Below are 25,487 nucleotides of genomic sequence, written 5' to 3'. Positions count from 1 at the left end.
AAAGCCACATAACTATGGGCTAGGCTTATAAATGCCCTTGGGCAGATAGCCTAGTATGAACCTATGAACCTAAAAAGAATTTTGTTGATTTAATGACTGGTATGAAGCTTTACTGAAGCAGCCATTCACCCAAGCATTTGATAATGGAATCTCCAAATCCATACTACCAAGTTGAGTAATCTTCCTGTTCCATACTGGTTTGATATTCCATTATAGAACTTGGACAAAATCATCATCTGGTTAACGTTGGTATGAGGAAGGTAATGCATTATTTGTTTACTTCTTCCTCACTATTCTCCCTTTTTTTCAGTTCATCCAATCATTTGCTCATATCTGAATATTTGCACCAATGGGAACTTAAGTTAGTCTTTATCAGAACTAGACTTTCAGAGATTATGATGACTTACTTTATAAAATACTTCTAGTAAGGTTGGGATCAGTCTCAGGTTCTTAACTTTATTTGCAGATCACAGACACCAGCACCTTATTAATTTCACAAATAGGACCAACATGATTTTCTATTTTTGAGCTCAGGTCTAGTTTATCAAATTCCATATGTGCTATATTATTTCCCTCCATAAATCTTAGTAACTTTCCCCTTAAAATATGACATGATATTGCTAAGACAAATTTATGAGGAGTAGCTAGTGGAACAAAGGAGCTGGCTACCTCCTCAACAGATGTCCACAATCCCAGCTGATGGGCATTACATTGCTCCTGGTACGTATGTTTAATACAGATCACTTTTGTACTTTATGTATAGGGATGAGTATTCACACACATCCCACACACGCCATAATTATAAATGGTATGCAAGTATTTCTCGACTGACTTTTCTGTTTATAAGCTATATAAGCTATAAAAGTAGGCATGCTATGTGTATGTTCCTTTGCAGTCTATACAAAGCCATGCTGTCAGACATGCATAGTCTGGCACTGTATACTGGCCACAGCAGACACAGGTTTGGCATTAAGTAACAGTGATCCTCTGAATTTAACAAAACTGAATCTAGCTGTTTGATAGAGGAGTAGCTCCTCCTATTTGCTGCATTGTAGCTCCCAAATGTTTTCCTGTTATGATCACCTGGCACCTTGTGCATTGAGCCATGAAGATGGGTAAAAGTGGACCTTGTATGTTGCCAAAGGCTATATTTTCAGTTACCTAAGCTACTGTGTCTGTGCATGTAATTATTGACAGTGCATGATACATTTGTCAAACCATACTTCTGCAGATGAGTTAAGCACATTAGATTACTCACAAGCTGTACGATTGTTGTCTCATTTATTCCTTGCACTGCTGCATTAGGGTATTAAAAAAAAGCTAGTCAATTCTAGAAGTTGTATCAAACATTTCTTAATTTTTTTTCCTTACATAAAATGTACTCTGTACTCACCGCCTTCTTCATTAGAACAGGTTTGAAACCTCCACTGTCACACTTGAAACGGCTCTAATTCCAGCAGATTCTTAAACCGATGCTTATTTAAATACAGAATAAGTGCACAAAGATATAATACTGCAGAGTATAAAAATGTACTCTTCTGAGATATTGCTTTCATGATAAGGTTAAAGAAAGCCATTTGTGACACAAATGAATATGTTAGGTTTGGATTGTTATACTTTCATTTGTATCTGTTAGGCATGTCTATATAGCCAAGTAAAGAACAATTTACTACCCAGGTCTTTTCAGCCTTTCTGCATTATGAATGCTCCATAGTTTGCCTTGCTGACATTTCTTGCATACATATAATTACATAATGACATTGTTGCATTTTGCCGTCAAGTACAAGGCATTTGAAGAAATCAACTTCTTTTAGTTGCGTGCAAACAAACCATTTTCAGAATACAATAGTATGTATAAAAAGTCAAACTGCCACAGTAGAAGGAAAATTCTTTATTGCAAGGACAAAGTGAGTGCTTTCACGACCTTCCAGGTCACTTCATCCCATTCCTTCCTTGAGAGAGAGAGAGAGATATACACACACACGCGTGTATATACACACACACGTGTCTATGTATATATATATATATATATATATATACACACTTTTAAAACTGATCAATCAGTTAAGACAATTAAATATTTATATCAGATTCAATTAATTTAAAAATAGAAGAAAAAAACATTAATAGACCTAAAACTTTTAAAAACAGTATGCAATTTCAAATGTGATTCAATTAATTTAAAAATAGAAGAAAAAAAACATTAATAGACCTAAAACTTTTAAAAACAGTATGCAATTTCAAATGTGAATGCCTGTAGAACTATGTAGAAGGAAATTAGTGCTTTAAGGCTCTTGCCTTTAAAAATGGTTTCAAAGAAACAATTTATTTAATGCCTGGGGGGTTGTCTGCATTTAGTTGCAGAATCCATTTTTGCTCTGCCTCTTCTGTTCTATTTCTAATGTCACCCCCTCTAATATTTTCTTCAAGAACTTCTAAAACTAAACATTTAAAAACATGGTGCATCCCTTCAGCTTCTACATATTTAGCTAGGGCACTACTCTCCTTTTTGTTTACTATGTCCCTCATATGTTCTAAAATGTGTTCTTTGAGCATTCTGTTAGTCTTGCCCACATAAAAAACTTTGTAATATTGGCAAAATCTCGGTTAGACTATATTTCTAGTCCTGCAATCTGAATAGAAATTAAATTCAATTCTAAACTTTTTTGTTGTGGATGTCCAAAAGTGCTACATGAGAAAATGTACTTACAAGCTCTGCAGTTCCTGCACATATATGTCCCTATCCTATCTGATGTGTTTGGGTTTTATAACATAACTGCCTTTTAAGTGATTTTGTTTGCAAATGACAAGTGAGGTCCATAGTCTGAGGCCTTCAAGTTCTTTAGTAGCTAACAATATGTTCCAGTTCTTCCCAAATACATCACAAAATTGATTGACATCACTTGTATGTAATGGGGAACCTGAGTTTCTCATCCCTGGAGTCAGTTTCAGGGTTATCTCTCTTGTAGTTTGTTCTGAGAAGTAAGGTCTACCCTTCCTTGATATACTCCTTCTATGGTGGTGTCTACTTCTGTCTGGTTATATCCTCTATCAAGTAGTTCTCCTCTTAACACTTCCATGGACCTCTCCAACTCCTCATTTTTACTATGTAATCTTAAGGCTCTTAGGAACTGCCCTTTCATAACGTTTTTGCTAACATGTCTCCGATGCATTATGTTTTTATGTAAAATGGAATTCTTTCTACTTGGTTTTCTATACAGGCTAGTAGCCATCTGCCCCATTTCTGATTTTTTTCACTAGAACATCAAGGAATTCTATCTGTTCATTTCAGTACTTACAGGTAAATTTTAAAAATGGTATTGTTGCATGTAGGTACTCTAAGAATCTACCCAGCATCTCTATTTCCCATAGAAAAAACATGTCATCCACAAAACGTGCACACCACAGAACATATTTGTTAGATTCATTCCCCTTTAATAGAAATGTTTCTTCTCATTGGACTAAAGTTAGGTTGACGTCGCTGTTTGCACAAGCTGTGCCCATAGCCACACCAACCTTTTGTAGGTAAAAATCATCTTTAAAGACAAAAACATTATTGTCCAAAATGATTTCAAGCAGACTGCATAACAGATTCACGCTATCATTTAAGAAAACATTTAGAACATAGCAAGCTCCTAATGTTCTCTATTCCCCACTGATTTGGAATCACTGTAAAAGGTGATGTAATATCTATGGTTACAAGTAAATATCTATTTATCGAAATTGTCTTTTTATACAATGTTTGGAGAAAACATTGTGTCTTTCAGTACTGTTTCACACTTTTCAAGCACTGGATGAAGATTATTCTCTACAGATATTGACATGGCTTATGTTGCCCAACCTCTACTATACACTATGGGCCTCATAGGTGGACATATGATATCGTTATGTACCTTGGGAAGGCCATATATAACTGGAATGGTGGGAGTTTCTACATTAAAATACTTAAATTCTCTGTTATCAAATTTCTAGTCAGCAAGTCAAACAGCAATTCTGTCCATAACACATTTAACTATATTTACTGAGATACAGGCATAGGTTTTGTGGTCATTCAGTAGTTTCATTTGCTGGATGTAAAATTCCTTATCCATAATCACAATTCCACCTCCTTTATCTGCAGGTCTAATTTCCACTGAATGCATTTCCCTCAGGTCATACAGACCATCAGATTATTCTTTACTCAAGTTATAAAAGACAGCTCTTCTATCTGAATTAAATGCTTCCCTTATTTGCTTCTCACATACTGACACATAGGCTTCTACCAAATGATGTAATTTAGATACAAAGGTACTAGAATTTTTTTTTTAAATATTCACATTGTCAGTCATCTGTCCTTTAAACATATTTTTTAAAGTTAAGTTGTGACCAAAAAACTTACATTCATTAAGAATGTCAACTAACACAGTTCTCTGGGCTGGAATAAATGGCATCCCTTTATTCAAAAGTGACATATGTGCATCAGTTACTGATAAAGATGAAAGATTTATTACCAGACTTTTGTGTTCTTGCTGTGGGTTACCATTGTGTTCCATGTTGCTTCTGTGTTTGGTATCTGCCTGACTCAGCCCTTCTTTCCTCTATTCCTTGATCTGCTTTTTATCAGTAAAGCATTCATTGGTGTGAAGGGTATAATTTGAGTTCCTGGTATTCCCTTCTGCTGCATGGGAAAAGGGAGATTCTCATTAGATAGGTTTCTGTTGTCATTTTTCTTGCTGCTGCTTGTATTTATATCCTTTGGTTTTACTGTTGACTGCTGCTCAGCAGGAGTCACTGGTAAACTCTGTGTTTCCTCAGTGTTAGTAGCTGCAGCCACTCCATCTTCAGTTATTTGGCTTCTCTTTAGTGGTAGTCTGTTGTCTATCATAAAATGGGTTGTGTTTACAGACTGGTCTGTTGCTGTAGTAAAAGGTTTGGGCCATGAGAAAACAGCACTGGACTGGAAATCATTCATGTCCCTTTGAAGCTTTTTCAGCATCGTATTCTGTAATCTTTTCTCATAGCTTTCAAAGGGTATCTAGCTTGCCACCAATAATGCTATTTGTAAAGTTGGTGCATAGATCGATCTGCAGAGCCTTCAGTTCATTTCCAAGTTCCCTTTCTTCAGGTAAAAAATAGTCAATAAGTTCATGTAGTCATAGCTTCACTGCAAGTTAAACTGCTGCCATTTCTTCAGGAGGTCAAGGAGAGAATCAGCGTAAGTTGGCATACGACTCTCAGACCTCTGGGAACAATTTTATATCTTAAGCAGGCTTCCAAATGGAATATCTGCCATTGGAGTCTTTTATACATGTAACTTGTTTATAAAGGCTCTAAATTTGTCTTTTTCACCCCTCTGATATTTTTAGTTTTAGAAGTTCCTGAAGAAAATATCAGAGGGGATGACAGTGGAAACCGAACAGAAGAGGCTGAGCAAAAATGGATTCAGCAAATAAATGCAGACAAACTCCCAGGCATTAATGAAACTGTTTCTTTGAAACCATTGTTAAAGGTAAGAGCCTTAAAGCACTAAATCCCTTATACGTGGTTGTATAGGCATTCACATTTGAAATTGCATACATGGTTGTATAGGCATTCACTTTTGAAATAGACATTGTTTTTTCTACTATTTTTAACTTAATTGAATCTGATATAAATATTTGTTTGTCTTAACTGATTGTTCACTTTGAAAGTACATATATCAAGGAAGGCATGGGATGTGCCCCCCCCCCCCCCCCAAGTCTGATGAAGTGGCCTGGAAGTTTGTGAAAGCACTCACTTTGTCCTTGCAATAAAGAGTTTTCCTTCTACTGTGGCTGTTCGACTTTTTATATGTACTATGACTCTGAGGTGAAGACCGAGCTGTTCATCTGGTACCTGTGTTTCTGTCTTTCCCATTTTTGGAATACACAATTTTCTAAGCCAGCCTTAATAAGTGGCACCATTTAGATATTATTGCATGAAAATGTGAAAAGCAACAGGAAGTTAATTGTGCAAAAGACAACCAGGGATAAGCTTCTTAGCACATGTAGTAATTTTGAGTTGCCTTGTCAGCACATTTGGAGCAGTTAAGTAAGAAAAGGTTAGGACAAAACTAACAAGTGACTTACCTCATTATAGCATACATTTTGTTTACATTTATGAACATTATCTCTCTCTGAGAAGAATGTATGTTGCTGTTGCATATAGTTTCTGTTTTGTCAAATCTGCATCATTCCTTTTAAATTGCGTAAAGATTTTTTATCCAAAAACTACAAAATGTTCTCTTTCTCTTAGCTTGCTTCTGCATCAGTGTGTGTGCATGTGTCAAGGAAATTCAGCCTAGCTGTAAAACTCAGACATATTTTGTTTATAACCCATCAAAGCCATGCGGCACTACTTACAGCCTGACCTTGACGTTGTCCTTCTACTTCCAATTGTTTCAGCCCTATAGACTTACTACCAAGAGGAGGATTCTGCTGAAATGAAATCTGACATCTCAGCTACTCAGGAAAATTCAAACCATAAAAAAACAGAAAAAAATGCATGTACAAATTTCAAGCAATTTTCAAAAATTGAACAAAGTGTACTATAATTGTGCCAGCTTTCCTTTCTGCCTATTTTCCATTAAAGCTTAATTTAACTTATTTCATTCAAGTGAGCCTTTGAGTATGATGCACAAATCCCTTCTGCTTTCACTTACCAGTGCTTCTATCTTGGAATGCCCCAGATTTAAAATGTCTGCTATTACTTAGCAATACATCATTTTTTTCTAAGACTGCATGCATCTTCCCTTAATTAATAATGCACATTGTTCAGTTTTGTTTAATTTTATCACTGACCTCTGTAAACTGTTCCAAATGACACGCATCCTTTTTGTCTATTTGCAGATATGTTGAGTCTATTACTTATTGCACATTTCCAGAAAAATTGAATATAAAGGCATTTAAAAGAAATTAGCAACGGCTAAAAGTAGGAATGGTAAAAAAATACGGTACTTTATTTTTTATTATTGTTATAACACATTCACTTCTATTTCTTTTGTAATAACTGCTTAACATTTTGTTAATTTACTTCTATATTTTTTGCACTTGCATTTTCTCATAAATCCAGCTGACGTTTTTAAGACCCTCACTAGTAAAATGTTGCATAAACTGGATTTATTACCTTGTACCATAGCTTACTTTGTTATGGCAGGTTAACAAGCAACTATTTTACTTAACCTTTTCAGACTCTTGCAGGACATCGTAGGATCATAGAAACTTACTAGGCTATTGGTCCAGAGGCCCTTACAAGTCTAGCCAAGAATTTACCCCATTTTCCAATAAGTCTGCGCCCTATGCCACTGTCCAGCAGGGACACTGGTGGAATCCCAGGGGTGAGTTTTCTGTTCCCCATCTTGTTATCCCGGTTGTGTTTTAAAAAGGGTTGATGTGGTACTCTGACTTGGAAAGGGAGTCTGTTCCACAGGAGCGGTCATCTCTAGGACACATCTGTCCCATCAACAAGTCCTATTGATGTCAGACTAGGTTGAGGTAATGTGCGAGTTACTCAAGTGGAGTTTGACTTATGGATATGCAGCAGTCCCATCAAGGTGGGGTCTGAGATTGCTTTTTATGTCAGACAGAGGTCATCTCTGGTGTCTGAGACTGAGTAGAGGGACAGGGCTTTTAGCCTAACTGTATAGGGTAGATGTTTGACATCCTGGATCCTCCTGGTGAGGAACCTCTGTGGTCTCTCCAGCTGATGCACATGCTTTGTGAGGTATATGCCAAAAGGGGTATTGTACTCAAGAATGGGTACTATAAGGGAAGAATACAGGAATAAATAAACTGTAGAAGGAGGCACTGGAAGACAACCAGAGTACAATCCACTTTTTAATTAAGTACACAGCAAGACACCCACATAAGAATGCATTAACTGAATCACCACATTTTCATTGCAGTAACTTTCTCAGATGAGTGTGCCAACATCTACAACAGTTTATATACACGGAAAATCCCAACAAGCAGTCAGTTACCATGCCTACCCTGTAAAAGTGCCTGTACTTGAATGTGTATATATGTGTTTAAAACAAGTAAAATGTGTAAAACAGATAAAATATTGACATCCAAAAATAGAATATGTACATATATTTGTAGATTTATCATATTAAACTCCAAACAAATATTTGTTTAATACTTCTAAAATGGTTACAAAGTTTAAAAATGTTTCAAAATCATGTTAAAAGCACATTAAAAAAGGAATGCAATATCACCATCTGCTGCATGAACTGAAAATGACATTTAAAAGCAACACAGATATTGAAGTTTAGCTCCCCTAAGCTTTAAAACAGGTTTTAGCGATACCATGTCATTCAGACCGGGAAACTTGTTGGCTTCCAAAATCAGTTGTCAGTACAACTCCCTGTACTCCAAATGTGTTTCCCAAGGACCACCGCATGGGTCAATAGGTACCACTTCTACTAGAAAGAAATAAAACCCTGCATCTACACAATTTTGTGCATGCTTGTACAAAGCATTGTTTATATTTTTGCTCCTGAAATCGTAATTGTGTTCATATATTCTCATTTTTAATTTTCTTTCGTTTTTTCCTATATAAAATGCATAATAAATAATTCCATTAGTGTTGGTTAGCTAAACCTATAATCTGAATAGACTTGTCCCTACATTTCCAGTAGTCACCCACAATAATATAATGGCATTGTGCACAACTGCCACATTTTTGTGTGCCCCTCTTACTAGAATTGTTAAACCTGGGTGTTTTCCAAAACATTTTTAATGCTGTGGCCCCTTTTATATATACACTTGAATGGTTTATCAAAAATGTACTGCAAGTCTGATATACTAGCGAATCTACCCCATTCTTCTATAATATTCCTAACAATTCCTGCCTCGCCATCATAAGTGATGATCAAAGGACTATTGTAAACATCGTCTCCTGTGCTTATAATGGTCTTGGTGTTACTCAAACTTCCTCCAACACAACCAAAAATAGGTGCAAAGCTTGTTTTTCTAGCATCAAGCACCTCACTATATATCTCTGTCAACAATTGTTTTGGGTAACCACTAGATTTAAACATATCAGAGAAGAGCACTTTCACTCACAAAATCATCGTCGTCTGAAGTACTCCTACTTATCTGGACATACTGCCCTTTCACCACTCCCCTCTTATGATAGTGTGGGTGGGCACTAGTATAATATAAATGAGTTTGAAAACGTATTTTATATATGCATATAAACTTTTTTAGATGTTGGCACACTCATCTAAGGAAGTTACTGTGATGAAAAATGCAGTGATTTAGTTAATGCGTTCTTATGGTTCTGTATTGCTGTGTACTTCATTAAAAAGTGGATTGTACTCTTGTCTTCCAGTGCCTCTTCCTACAGTGTATTTCTTCTGCTTTTGGCACTTTTTCCACATTCTTTTTGGTTAAGAATACAGGAATGTTATGACCCCCTATTTGGATGAAATATCCTTACTAATAAAGTTGGCCATGTTGAAAGCTTTCCTTAGAATGGAGGAAATATGGTGGTCAAACCTCAGTTTGCTATCAACCTGGGTGCCCAAGTCCCTCACTGCATGCTTAGGAGCTTATTATTAATGTGATAATTTGTAGGGACTTCACTCACCCAAAGGGCATTTTTTGGCATGCAGTTTGAGGCCATGTTTTTGGCAACAGTCATTTGTTTGGGTGAGACCCACCTTGAGGATGTCCACATCACTAGGAGAATTGATGACAGTGCCCAGCTTGCAGTCATCTGCAAATGTGGTCAGCCACAGCCCACTGGTTTTGAACTGCACTTAAGTATATCACAAACAACAGAGGCCCCATTACCGATCCCTGGGGTACACTGCTTGTTACAGGTCTACTGCTTGAGGTGGTTTCCCCTATTTTGACTAGGTGGGTTCTATCAGTGAGTGAGTTTGTTACCCATGGTAACACATGGATTATGCCTAGTTGAGAGAGTTCATCTATTATACCCGAGTGGGGAATAGTATCAAAAGCTTTGGCCAGGTCAAGGTAGGCAGTGTGCACAGTCTTTCCCTCGTCCATGGCTTTGATGACTCTCTCAAAGAAGTCAACCAAATTTAATAGGCATGCCTTCCTCTTGATGAATCCAAGCTATGCGGGATAGAGTATTTGGATGATGCCAATGTCTTTGTTAATGAGGTTCATAAAAATCCTTTCCATGACCTTGCAGATCAAGCTAGTTAGGCTGATGTGTCTAATTTTTTGGATCAGTGGATGTTCCACCTTTGTGCAAAGGGATGACGGTGGTTGTCCTCCACTCAGCTGGTATGAAGCCGGTACTCAGGCGTTGGTTGAACAGAGTGCCTGATGCTGCTGCAAGTTCCTGCCTGAGTTCATGTAGGATGCAGCCTGGGATGTTATCAGGTCTCATGGAGGCTGTATTTTTTGCCTTTTGAGAGGGCAGGGTTTACTTGCTCCCTAGAGATAAGTGGAGGTGGGAATGTGCTGGGGATGTCCTGATTTACTGATTGTGGGGGTCAAGTTAACACTGAACCTGTCTGCCAGCAGGTTGGTTATAGCTACAGCATCTGTGTATGTGGTGTCCTTGACCACCAGTTCTGAGAAGATCTGAGTGCTTCCTTTGAGACTGAGGACATGTGTGAAGAAGGCTTTATGATGGTCTTTAGTAGATGTGGCCAGTTTGGAGACTCTGGAAGATTTCACTAGTGCTCTTATTTGCTTGTTCAGGCTAAGGAGGGATTGCTTTCAATTGGGCAACTGCTCCTCCTTGGTCCTGGACTGCAATTTTTTCCTTTTATTATAGAGTTTATTGAAGATGTCCACCAACCAGGTTTACTCTTCCATAAGGAGGATGATTTTGTCCTGTCTGGTGTTCCTGATTCCATACATCTATATAAATGCTCGTATAGTACTTTGTAGGTTTGGACATTTTGTGCCAGTTCCTGTAGAGGGAGAGGGGCCTGTGAAACTGTTTATACCTTCCCTCAGGAGGTTGTAATCCACTTTGGAGAAGTTTTTTTGTTTAACCCTAGCTGGGGCAAGGGAGATGGTGACTTCAAATGTGACCGTTTGTGGTTGGATATTACCAGGGGGGTGACACTAGGGATGCTACAGTGGTTACTCATGTTGGTCAATACCAAGTCAAAGATGTTATCACCTCTTGTGGGGGTGTCGACCAGCTGGTCCGAGACATTGCATTGATGAAATCAAGGAATCTCTGGGCATTTGTATTTTTGCATGAGTGGTTCTTCCAGTCTATGGTTGGATAGTCACCCATGATCAGGTTAAAGGGTTGAATCTTGAAAGATATAGAAGAGGTTCAGATAGATGGAGTGGGCATCTTGAGTTAAAGTTGGGAGCCTGTAGCTAGCTATGATTTGAATAGGGGTCTTGTCAGTGATTAACTGCACCTGGAGTGTCTCCTGTGCGGCATACTATTTGACCAGCTTAGTGGTGCAGACGTCTTTAATATATATTGCAACTCCACCACCTTTTGCTTTACTGCTCATGGTTTGGGATATCAATGTATGATAGGATGAGTAGCTGGGCTGCTCTCCGCAGCTTTGAACCAGGTTTCTGAGACTGCACAAATGTCAGCATCTTCCAGGGTTAAGAATGCTTGTAATGAGTGCAGGTTCATGTTTAGACTCCTAGCATTTAGCATAATGACCTTTTATGTGTGTTGATGAAATTTTCATGTTGGCAGTTTTGATCTCATGGCATTGCCTAAAAAATGCACTATGGGGGAAGCAAGAGCCTTTGCCAGAAGCCTGAAGCCGAAAGAAGACAGATGCAGGCCATCTATGGCAAAGCACTGTGGTCTGTCAATCATGTCTTCCCAGGCTCTCCGGTACTGGATCCCATTGGAGTGACACCAGAAACTAAGCCAATTGTTAGTCGATCATTTTCTTTTTGCATTGAGGCATCATTCTTGGTGACAGTAGAATGCTGCTTAAGGCTAGGAACATACCTGCATGGGACATGCATTCAGTGAGCTCAATCATGTCAGTCTTCATATAGTCTAGGGAGGTATGTCTCAAGTCATTCACACCAACATGGACTATGACAGTCATAACAGTACCTATTGTTGAGAAACTTGAGTGCATGGGTGATGTGCTGAATTCTGGCACCTGGCAACTGTGATTTTCTCCTTATCTAGCCTGTTGAGGGTCATAGCTATGTGTCTCGCAATGGAATCTCCTATGACTTATATGTTGGGTTTATGTTTAGGCCTTAGTGGCTGTGTGAGACAGGTGTGTGGACTGTGTGTGGTGGACAGTGGTGTTTGTGTGTATTTTTATGTCTGAGGTCTCTTATTTAGGTATGTTTTTGTGGAGGACCTCCACATATGTGCGTGTGTGTTGTGTAGGAGTGGTTGGTGTTTCAGGTGTAGTGTTTGTGTTGACAACCTTCTCAATGCCAGGTATACTGGCTTCTGAGGGAGAGAGCATAGACTCTAGGTTCTTAATGTAATTGCATCTCTCACAAATTGTGTTCATAGGTAGTAGTAATAGAAGGTTGTTCGTGTACATGAGGCAGTTGCTACACTGTCTCAGGATGCCAATATCAACCAGACTGGCAGGAGAAACTGTAGGGAGTTGTCTATCCATATTAGTCAAATCTGAGGGAGAGAGGCCAGAGAGATATGGGGGTAAAGTGTGGAAGGTCAGGAGTACTACTAAGTGATCAACACAAGTGCTACTAGGGGGAAATTTGTAGCTGGAATACCTCACAATGGGTTGAAAACATTGCAGCTGTGGTGCGTCAAGTGCAAACATGCTCAAATGTAGGGTATAAATACCACAAAAATAGATTCTACTAATACAGAAATCTGGCCTCTTTGCCCAGAAATGTGCTAAAGAGGAGGAACTACACTGTTGGGATATACATGTATCCAAGGGAGAAATTGTCAAAATTATCTTTCGGGCTGTGGCGCACAGTTGAGTGGCAGTCTGTGGTGCTGGGCAATGAGCAAACAAGCAGAAAACCCCCTCAAGGGTTGGGGATCAACTACCTGAAGGTTAAGACCTAAAACAACTTTTAAAAAAAGAGCTCAGAAAAAACAATGAGGTGCTTACTCCTAGCCCAACCAACTTAGTACCGTCTGTCCTATGTGAGGCCTGCTCTATCAGGCCTTTATCAGAGATGCTGTATTATTTTTCCTTATAAATCTAATAATATTTAGCACACTTAATGGAAACTGTAGTGAAAATTTCACTTGCTGAACTTAATGCGACTGCCTATGTCAATCATAAACTGTACTCTGCTTTTTCAGTACCCTTAGTTACAAGGCCTTTCTAATCACCCATGCCCAAAATTCTGCTAAGCAATCATTCTATGCAGTTACAATTTTATTGGTATATAAAACTTACCATGTGCTATGATGCACACATCCCATCTTGTGTATTTCACATTGCTTTTCTGTTCAGGCTTGTCAAACATATCACTTCACTTATGAGCATTGTTTGTGTCTTTCAGCGTTTCCCCGTTAGGGGTCGCTACAGCGGAACTCCGGTCCGCTAATGACTGGCAGTAGAATTTTACGTGCTGGCTTGCCGGGCCTAACGCACAACCTTCAACGAAGGAACTTCAAACCTGCACATGGCAGGTTTTTCTACATTTCTTTTTTCACTTTTTATCATGTTGTCTAGGGTCACAGAGTTTTACTCACTGCGTTTCCAGTGAAAGATTGGTCATCTCAGCTTATTTATATGATTTGAATTTGCTTCATTCCTTTTGAACCACTGCTAATCAAATGTCCGGACCCTTAGGGGAACATTGTGTTAGATAATTAACTTTTATTTGTATCACCTTTTTGAAATAAAAGGAGGATTGAGACAGCATTGTGAGTACACCACAAAAATTGACATGTCATCTGTTTCCATTGATTGGATGGATGTCAGGCTGTCAGATTCTTGGACCCTCCTAAATTTTGCTGTATCCATATTCATTTTATGGTTTTAATACCTTATAGTTTTAAGCCTACCCATCAGCTACAGAGTTTGGCACCAGGATTCTTTATTTCTTTTACTTTGTTTTCATGGTTTGTTCCAGCAATCTGATTTCTTTATGCTTGTTTACATGAGTTCATCTATGGGCTAACAATACCAATTTTCTGACTACACATGTTAAGTTGCCCTGTTTTTCTAGCTTTCTGTATGTCCTTTGAGAACTGCATTTCATTTCATTATACAGTTGTGCCAAGTCATGTTAATGTATACATTGTATTCTAAATTTTGGTAGACTCTGTTAATATTGAAACTAAAACAGACTTGGCTGTTATAGCAATAACCCACACCTGGATGTGGGTAATGCTGGATTTACCCACGGTTGGTGTAGTTTGGTCATGACGGCGAAGCCCGAGTGGCCAAATAAAGCCAACTTCGGGTAAATCCAGCATTACCCACACCCAGGCATGGGTTATTGCTATTATACAATGACATTATTTAAGAAAAATAATTACTTTTCTTAAATAATGGCATTGTATAATGTCTCCTTGCTGCCCTTCCGCAGCTGTCTGGTATTCTGCGGCAGTTCTGATGTACTGCGCATGCCTACGCAGTACTTCAGAGCTGTGGGAAAAGCAATGGAGAAAGCAAGATCTCGGTTGCTTTTTAAAAACCATTTCTCTATGTTAAATGAGTTTAACATAGCGAGACAGCTTTAAAAAAGCAACGGAGAAAGCAAGACCAATCAGCGTGCACGTTTTTGAATATTTAATGGGAGGTCGTTGTATAATGATAAATATTGCATGTAGTGGTACAGAAGCATTGTGCATGCCAGTGTTTGTACATGGTCTGGATATTAATGCAGTTCTTCTAACTAAATCATCTATGGTCATATCAAGCTACCTACAGACATTTAAATTGCAGGCCAGTAGCAGCACACACTAGACATAGTTAATATATCATAGTGCTTATGAGAGTGAATGGAAAATGGTGATGCATTTGGAAAAAAGCTATGGGAACAAATAGATTGTTTCCAAGAGACATGTGGATGGCTGTACACTAGGGACTTTCCTGGGTCACAGTCTTGACACTGAAAGATTGTTAAAGGCTGTTCCATCATTTGTTAGGACTGCAGTTAGTGTTATTTACATAATACTAAAATGAATGCATCACTGGATGGGGAAGCTCTCACTGTTGGAAGATCAGCTACATCATTCTATATATCAAGATATCTAGTATATGTAGACAGGCTGAGACAGAATAGACCTACAGGTATGGCTGTAAGTGATATGTAGATATAGAGTAATACATAGATGATACTGATACAGCTAGATGAAGAGCACTAGACGACAATGCAAGGGTACTTTATCAGAAATGCATTTGCTTGACTGAATAACATAAGCTGATTAAAATACATTTTATTTTTTTGTATTGTATTTATTTTCCTAACTACTTACTTACCTTTGATTACTTGAAAAATCTAACCGAGTACATACACTGCTTAGTTTTATAACTCAGAGTGCTATGTTTTACTAGAGTCTGCTATGTTTGTTCCATTAACTGTTATGGGTGATGGTAATAAGATGTCTATATTGACTGCATGCATTTTTCTTTTGTTTTATGTAGCTTCTCTCATTTTAGTTTATCCAGCTGTATTGGGTTTCCAGTTGCATGATGGGAATGGACCCTCATCTTGGGTGTTAAAAGTTCATGAAATTAGTGAAATTAGCACTGCTTTAGTCTGATGTTAGCCAAGAATGACCTTTTCAGCACCCGCAATGAGTCTAGAATTGCCTCCTCCTGCAGTTCATGTAGGGTTATACGTACTGATAGCATATTTAAGTAAAACTGTAAATTTTTTTTTCCCATTAGCTAGCTGCTCTTACTTCTATAGGAACTGTCTGGATATCTTTTTTCACATTGCTTTAGTTTCTGCCTGCAAATCCTGGTATTTTAAAACTTTGTTGGTACCAAGATTCACCATATTTCAGTGGTCAATGGTACTTGTGCCTTTTTGTTCTGGTTTCTTGCATCTATGTTTTGGACTTGTGGTAACGGGGGGGGGGGGGTCCATGTGATATAAACGTAATCATTGTCAATAATGCTTTGTAGTTCATATGTCCAGTATTTGCCTGTTATTTCTGTATTGTAGTTTGTACAATCCTCAGTGCCCAGTCTTGCCACATTATTGTGTCTTTCAGTATACAGACCCTCCGCTATGTGTGTATCACACACTGCAGAGAGTCGGTAACTTTTTATAGTTCTTGTTTTACAGAACCTGAATTTCACTTCTACTTTTTAATGGACTTTAAAAACTAACACTATCTTGGTCATTATTATTACCCTTTTATCTTTTTGTTTTAGTTGATCTCTCCATAATCATTTCTTCCTCGAATCTTGGTCGGCATGATGACGTAACAGAAGAGCTCTGTACTTGACACTATATTTTTGGACTTGGCTCTTATCTTTTGTTCTCTTCTGGTCCTTTTCTTTATATGCTTTTGCTGTTCTTTTTTTTTTTTTTGGCACTTTCAGTTGCTATCTGTCTACTTCTGGTTTGATATCTATTCCTGCTTTATTCCTAAATACTACTAAATCAAGCAAAGCTAGCTTGCACACTCTCTCTTCATACTTTTTTAATCTGATGTGGTCAGCAAATATGTATGTTGACCAATATCTGCAGTTCTATAAATATAGTGGATTTTCAGGAGACCGATACCTCCTTATGAGAGAGGAGTAGATGATCCTGGTATAGGCATGGTTTCTTTACATAACATTTGATGAGCAAAAACATGTTTTTGTTTTCTTTTCCAACTGATTAAATACTTTTTGGAGCCAGAAAATCCTATCAAACTGCAAGTCAGAACAGGAAGCTTGGACTTTATATTGAAAACAGCATTGACATCTAGAAATCTTTAGCTTTCAGAAGTATTCCTTACTAAGCTTTGTTCCCATTTGCACGTTTTTACTACTGATCCTTCATCTATTCTTAAATACACTCCCTGCTGATTAAGTTCCTTAGTATCACGCTCCTGTCCCTGGTCGATCTTTTCTTGGTACTGTATCTTTTTTTTAAATGTTTTTACTCCTGTATCAAGACCAAATGCCATTCTTGTATCATCTGAGAAAGTTTTGCCCTTCTGTAGCTGTACTTTCAAATCATAATCTGATGAGCTATACAATTTTAAATCTGCCATAAAGATTAGAAGAGATGTTTTTAAACTAGGGTGATTTCTGGGAGGTAAATTGCAGTCATAGCCTAATCCATTAAATAGACAACTTATTGTTTAAGGGAAAGACAAAACAGCAGTGACAAAAGAATCACCCTGGATTATTCACCTTTGAATTATTATTTTTGGGATAATAATCTGTCCTCTTTAGTCACTGCAATGTAACTGATAGACAAAAAGTGCATTTTATACATCCGAAAACACTCCACCAAGAAAATGCAATGCTGTCAATTTTTTTTTGTAAATCTCTCCATGCCATGCTAAAATTCTTCCCTTTGTTTACAGCTCTCTGTTATGCCTCTTTGATAATAGATAATCCTTTGTTACATGCAACTTTCTTTTACTACATTATTGTGTTATTGCCATGACTGATTTTTTTTCCTAGATGGGTTTAAACTCTGCATAAATTGCTTTATAAAATGTATATATTAACAGAAGGCAGATGATTGCTGTATACTTTAGGATGGCTTGCAGGTTCACTTTTGAGGAGGGAGTATTGTTTTTCTAGTTGACAACTAAGTTGGTTTCTGTTTGGAATGTGCATACAGTTGATTCTTAATCTGAGATGAATCTTTGTGTAAAGATGTTAAAATCAAATAGTCTGGCTGTTACTTCATTTTATTTCAAATCCTCCACATTACGGTTCCTTACTGTTGCATTTACTTTTTCTGTCCAGTCAGCATTTTACTATGTCTTCATGTACATATTTCTTCTTTTTTGGTGGTGTTTCTGTTCCTTATGCTTTGTTTCCCAACTCTTTATGAATTAGTTTAGGTCATGAATGAATTGCTTATTTTGAACTTTTTTCTATGTATTTATCTCCATACCTTATAAGTATTTCTGCTTGTGCTGATATTTTGTCTCATTATTGGAAATATAAATCTTCTGTTTTGATACGGTTTTGTTTTTACCATATCTACATCAAAACAAAAACAAATCTAAAGACCAGTGAGCAAGTGGAAGTGAAAAACAAAAACTAAATAAAAACGAATCATATCCACCAAAAATGGGAAGAAACAGCTGTGTAAATGTTTAAAACATGATAAAGATTTTGTGCACAGTTTAACTGAATGAAAGCACTTAACTTTAACTTTTACAGTGTTATTTCTTCAGTTTTGGTGGACGTTTTTGTTTTGTTTTTACCATATCTACCTTTCTACAAATTTCTGATCTGTTCCATTTTATGTATTTTATGATATTTCTTTAAGTTACTTTATAGTTTTCTCATAGGTTCACAGATTAGTACTAGGCTAGCTGCCTTTGCAAGCCATTTAAAGCCTAGCCAATTGACCTTGTGAGACTCAAACCCTGCGCCTTGTGCTTGTAAGGCGTAACACCTCATCCTGTCTCACCGTGGTAGCATTCTACTTGTTCCCTTCCTTTATTGTTCTAAATTTTTGTAGTAACATTATCCATTCTTAGTTTAGCTGCACCGTAGTATAGCCTATTTATTTGTTATATCACATGAATTTCTCTTAATAGTTCTTGTTACCCTGTCCATCTATTTTACCAGTCTTCTAGCATTTTGGGTTTTGTTTTCTGTAATTTATTTCTTCTGTATTAGTCTATCCATTTCATCAAGCAGGTATTCCCTTAGATCATATTATTTTGGAGTGACAGCATCATCTTTGCACCCTGTATATTAATCACACTGATCACTGCTGTAGTAGACTTGGCTATATGGGTTATATCTGGCCAGCTTCCAAAACTTCTGGCACCTTCCCTGTGAGCAAACTTTCAAGCAACTCAAGCTGATATTTCTAAGACAAGTTTGGATGCAAAGCCCTTTAGAGATTTACTGCTGCAGAAATGTATGCTTCTCAGACTTTTGAGGAGCGATGATCAGCTTGTGCTGTTCCTTTGGGGTAGATAAGTTCTCTTTGGGGGGACTTCAATTTAAACATTTTAATTAGTATTCATACTTGCCTCTTAAAAAAAAAAGTTATTTTATGGTTAGAAATGTGTGTTTTAACACTGTCATGAGACTGTACTGTACCTTTAAACATAAGTGCTGTTTTTTTCTGTCACTTTAAAAATTAGTTTAAAGTAACTGAAAACATTTATTTCTGAGAGGTAATTGTTTACTTTGTGGGTTGGAAAAAGTTTTTAAAGTGCTTTTTATAGTGTCTGGGGAGAAAATTGATTTCTAAAGACTTTTTCACCAGCGTTTGCAGCTTGTTTTCCCCTGGAAAAAGCACTATTTTTGGTTTGATAGTGGAACAAAGTCTCTCTTCCATGGTCAGTCCTCCCCCCAACCACAAAAAGAAAAAGTTAAGTAAATAGCCTTTGTCATCCCAGTATGTTAGTAATTTGCCTCAGCCACAGGTGGGTGACTCTGTTGTGGCCATTTGATGCATGTCAGAACACTCATCTTTTACCCCAAATCCTTCTGGTGTAGCACCTACAGCAACTATGGAGTGGGGGTTGGCCCCCTCAATAGGGAAAGGAGAGAGACTCTTATCCCCTGTGAGCATGAGCAAGGAAGACTACCCTATTTTGTCAGAATGTTGTACTCATCCCTAGGAAAGCTGCTACTGCTACCATTAATAACACTGTTGGCCTCATTTTCCTGCCAAAAATAAGCAAAAAACCTAAACCTGCATCTCCTCCTCCTCCTTAAGCAGGAGTTGATTACTGGTTGTGGCTCAGGGTTTAATTCAGGCTATTGGCACTTCTTGAAAAGAAGTTGCTGGTAAAAGAAAGAGGGATACTTCCATGCTGAAGAGATTCAAGACTCTGAATCTGGACAGGAGGATGAAATCACACAGAGAGGGTTTTTCTGTTCAGATTTCTGATTCTGACTCAGAGGAGAGCTCAATTTCTGATTCTCCCTGTAGCTGCTTTTCTTTCTCTGGGTCTATCTGCAGAATCTGACAGTTTTCAGTGGTTGAACACTGAGGGTTTACAGTCACTCAGAAAATACTATGAGCTTTTACAGAAGGCATTTCCAGAGACTGTACATATTTGCCCAGTTTTGTCTGATAAGAAGGATGTGTGTATTACTGCTTGCAATTTTCCTGTCAGCTGCCCATTAAAAAGCAGACTGGGTGTGTTAAGTTGATCAGTCTTAAGTTTTTATACACCCCTCCCAAACCTGATCAATCGGCTATAGCTTTAGTTAACCCTTCTGCTGCTAAATGCTTTATTTCAAGCCTACTACTTCTGATAAGGATGGGAAGATTAAGTATGAGGAAAAAGCACATGCTTCTGAAACTTTGATTTTCCAGAATTTTGAATTGTCAAGCCGATATATTTCAAAATGAGAAAAAAATATGTGGAATGTTTTGTCTGCAGTTTTTTCTTGTGCTAAAACATCTTAAATTTGATTTATTCTATCACTAAAGTCAGTACTCATTCTATGCAGTGTATTTGACTCTTACTTCTTCAAAGGCTGTGACAATTGGTAATTTTTTGAGGAGGTTTGCATGGTTGCATCATCTGAACTTCCTAGATGATGATAAAGTAAGCTTTTAAATTCTCTTTTTGCCCCCTTCTGATGCAGCGATGAACAAAGTGTGACGAAAGGGGCAAGCTGATGCGGGTAATGTCTAAGATTTTTCAGGCCTCCTTTTCCAAATTTCTTAATCCAGTTGTGGTAAGGAAGAAAATAAACCAAACATGACTAAATGTACGTAAAGAGATGTTTATGAAGACATGGCAGTGGGATTCCAGGAAGAACTGTTTTAACTCTCAAAACCAAGAACAGTCCAATAAGTCTGAATGACAATTAGAGACTGCCCCCCCCCCCCAACACTGGCAACACCCTTTGCCTTCCAGAAAGTCTGAATCTCTTCTTTTGTCAACAGATAATTCCCACAAAATGAGGTCTGAAGATGCTTTGTCAAGGTTATAGATGGCAATGGGAGGAAATTTCTCCATTCCAAGGGGTAATTCCTCATCTTCCGGACCTGAATCTTCGTTCTACCTCTTCATCGCATGCTCTTCCAGAGAGCGATAGAACCAGTTTCCCCCTTCTCAAGTGGGAAATGTGTTTTATTCAAAGATGTTTTTAGTACCAAAGAAAATACCTGGATACCAGTTCTGGGTTGATCTTTCGTAAATCCATTTGTGATGGTGCACAAATTCAGATTGTCACTTTACAATCTGTTACCTCTTCCTTATTAAAGTTTGCTGGTAACACTAGATTTAAAAGATACTTATCACATCCCTGTTTATCCAGATTACAGTTGTTTTTTAGGGTTTTGTGTGTCTGGATCATATTTTCAGTTCTCTAACTTACCATTTGGACTATACACTGCACCAATCATGTTGCTAACGTGTCTAGCTCACTAAGGCTACAGACTATCTACATTTTACATATTTCAGGTGACTTGCTTATCTTTGCAGAGTCTTTTTTTCTAAGCGTCAGGAATCTGTGTCTTGTGTGAAAGCTCTTTGGGATAAGCTTGGATTCCAAGATAACACTGAAACTTCCAAACTCTTTGTCAGAGGATTATGTTTCTGGGTATCGGCTAGACATCACAGTTCAACTTTTCTTCCACAGGGAGGAAAAGATCATCTAGATATATTTCCAGGCTTTTCCACTTGGACTTTGGTCGCTGCAAGGATTTTGGGTCTCATGGCTTCTGTGATTCTCACGACACCCTTGGGAAGACTCCACATGAGAAATGTAACAGGTATCTGAAATCTCTTTGGTCTCAGCACCAACAAACTCTGTCTTTTCAAATCTCAATATTGGGGTTTGTTGCAAGAGAAATTACGTGGTGGAGACTGTATCTCTTGGGCCTCCCTGTTCTAAAGTAGTCTGTCACCAGAAATGCTTTGTATTTTTTTTCTTGGGGTGCAGTTTCAGGAGGGATGAACATGCAGGGTATGTGGGACACCAAGGACAGATCCAAGCACATAAATATGAGATGTTTGACCTGATCAAAGCACTGGACACTCCGAATCATCTTTGGGTCTTCAAGATCTCTTCAAGTGGTTACAGACAAAACCACAGTCATGTGGTACATTAACAAGAAAGGGGGAACAAGGTCATAGCCTTTTTGCAGGCTAGTTATGTTAGATTAGGATATAGCTTCACAGCACACACACTCTACAGGCATCCTGCATTCTGTTACCAAAACTGTGTGGCAGACAAGCTGAGCAGGACATGGGAAGACACTCATGAAAGAAAACAGATCGGGGTCTTCTAAGATTCGATCCATCTGTGGGAAGTTCAAGTAGACCTATTTGTCTCTTCTCCGAACAATGAGCTGTCAAGGTTCTACTCTAGGCCTGGAAGACGGATGCATTTTCTTTTCCATGGATGGGAATGTGCTTGTATGTTTTTCCACCCTTTCTACTAACATTCACTGTACATCTGAAGATTCAGAATGAATCCCTTCAGATCATTGTGGTGACTCCCTTCTGACCAAGGCAACAGGGTTTCTCCCTTCTTTTGGAAATGGCTGGGGCAATTGTGACAAGCTTCCTTAGACTGCATCAACTCACTCAAGAATAGGGATGCTTGATGTACTCTGACACCAATCAACTTCACTTGACTGCTTGGATGATGTCTTAATTCCTTTATATACCTCTTCATGGAGGATGTGCAGCAGGTACTAATGGATGCCAGAAAACCTGATGCCAGAAAATCATATATTATTAAATGGAAAAGGTTTTCAGCTTGATGCCAACAACATAACCAGCACTCATTCAGGGCTAGTTGTTCTCAGGTTTGACAACATTTGTGAGGTACTTATGTGGCCTTTCTTACTCCCCTGTCAAGTTTCATTTATCACCCATTTCAGCATGTCTACCCATGGACCCTCCTCTTTCAAGGCAGTTCCATGTCGATATGCTTTTAAAAGAGGTTTTTCATAAGAAGCCCCAAAGAAAACCAATGGCCCCTACTTAAAATATTTTGTGTTAGAGAAGCTAACACTTACTGCAAGTGAACAAACTAACATGGCTGACCTGAGGTTCTTAACATAGAAAACAAGTTTTACTGATTGCCCTGACCTCTGCAAGAAGAATATCTGAGTTGCAAACTTTACCTCTTTTCACAAGAATAGGGTTTCTTTGAGAATTAATCCTTTTATGCCTAAAGTGGTATCCTAGTATTCTTTGTCAAACTATCCAGCACCCTGTTTTCTTTCCTAAATCAAAAAAAAGTTGAGAGAAATGATTCTCTATACCTTGGATGCCCACGGACAACTCTGGTACTATTGTGACACAACTAAATCTTTCAGATCTTCAGATAAGTTTTTCATTTTTGTGACTGTGAGGAGGAGGATCAACCTGTGCCAAAACAGATTATTTCAAAATGGTTGTCTAAAACTATTCAAAGCAACAACAAGGCTCGCTCTACCAGGGCCTTTGCTTCATTATGGCTTTTTGGAAAGGGTTGGACTCAAGAAATATTCTAGAAGCAGCAACCAGGTCTTCTGTCCCTACTTTTACATACCACTATAAGCTTAATTCCTTCCCTAGGTCTAGATCAGGCTTGGCAAGGACCATTCTCAAGAGGATCCTGAATTCTTCCCCTTCCACCTACCAAATGTAAGCTAGGCTAATCTACCCATGTAGCCAAGACCACTGCAACAGTGATCAATATGATGACCATAGTATAGTTTAAGTAAACTCACCATAACAGTAGATATTTGAATCATCACTGCTGCAGTAGCTGCTCCCACCCTCCATCCCTCTTGGCTTTTGGTATGTTGTCTATAGGAGTGGTTCTGGCCCAGAAATTGTAGTTATTGGCAGTTTGGGAAGTCTCTTCCATCTCGCTCAACTTTCTGATTTGAAAGCCAGCATTTGCACTTGTTTCTGTCCTGTAACTCATCTAATGCAGATGCAGATTCTTAGTTTTCGCACTTAAATTTGCTTATTCGTGCTCGGCACTTGTTCAGAACTTGTAAGCACTAAATAAGCTACTAATTACTATAGCACTCAGCCTTCCTCATAACCTAGAGGAAAACAAGTTTTTGTACTTTTCTCACTTGCTTAGAGAAAAACAGCTCTCGTACTTGCCTTCCTCACTTATCTAGAGGAAAATAGTTTTTTATTCAGGCATGTCCAAGGGATGTCCAAGGGTCAGCTCCCAGTGTTCTCTCCTGTCTATCGGATGAATCTGGGCATCTTGAGGCAATGTAGAAATTACCTCATGTTCACAAACTACCCTCTCCTCCTACCACCCAACACTACAACCTGTGAGGGATGCACTTATCTAGCCAAACTGGAGGTAAAGCTCTCTCCAACCAAGACTGAACTTGACAGTCATGAGAAGAAGGTAAACATTTGCACCACACCACACTCATCACATAGTCTCACTAAATCTACACCACCAAAATCTGCACATAGTAACACAAAAACATTTGTGGAGGCTCTCAATAATAATCTGTCTAAGCAACAGAGACCTCCAAAGCAGAAATGCAAGCAACCTCCATCCCCTAACACAACCCAAATGAGAGAGAGCCCACAGACTGTGTGCCACTCAACTACAGCCAATAAGGTAAAACAATGTACCCAACACACTAGTCATAGGTGACTCTATAGTCGGGCACACTGATGTCCCACTCCCCAGGCTAAACAAGGAGAAGGTTACTGTCAGCTGCCTGTCTGGTGCCAGGATCCACCACATAACTCATGCACTCAGGTCACTCCACAGCAAGTACAAATATGACCATCATTGTCCATGTTGGTGTGAATGACCTGAGATGTACCTCCCTGGACTACATGAAAAGAGATATGGAAGAACTCTCCGATCTTGTAACCCAGGTAGGTATGACCCTAGCCTTGAGAAACATTCTGCCATTGCCCAGAATGATACCACAGTACAAGGATAAAATGATAGACTTCAGCAATTGGATAAGCTTCTGGTGTCATTTTAAGGGGATCCAGTATCTGCTTGGGATGACATGGTCAACAGACCATGATGTTTTGCCACAGATGGCCTGCACCTGTTGCCCCTGGGATTCCAGATACTGGCTAAGGCTTTTGCTCCCCCTTTAGTGCCTTTTTTAGGCAAGGTTCAAATGACAAATTCACTACCGTAGTAGGAACAGGCAAGCAAAAACTGAAGGTAAGGCTACTCAGTGCTAGAAGTCTAAATCTCAAAATGCACTCACTCAAGGCACTCCTTAAAATGGAGAACATCGATATCTGTGCAGTGACTGAAACCTGGTTTAAGGCTCCAGAGATCACCCCTGCACTACTAGGCTATAGCTCATACCACACTTTTTGGCCATGTAATCTGGACTGAAACACCAAAGGCGGAGGTGTCCATATTCATTAAGGATATTCACACCTCCAGGCTAGTTGCTCAGCATAAATCTTCCGAGGTTATCCAAGTGCAACTAACTCTGGGCAAAACTGCAATCCAAATTGTAGCTTGCTACAGTTCCCCCAGG

Source organism: Protopterus annectens, chromosome 9.part0, assembly GCF_019279795.1.
Source record: "Protopterus annectens isolate FY-2018-M chromosome 9.part0, PAN1.0, whole genome shotgun sequence".
Classification (NCBI taxonomy): Eukaryota; Metazoa; Chordata; order Ceratodontiformes; family Protopteridae; genus Protopterus; species Protopterus annectens.
The sequence above is the reverse complement of the archived record's forward strand: the minus strand, read 5'-3'. Positions refer to the sequence as shown.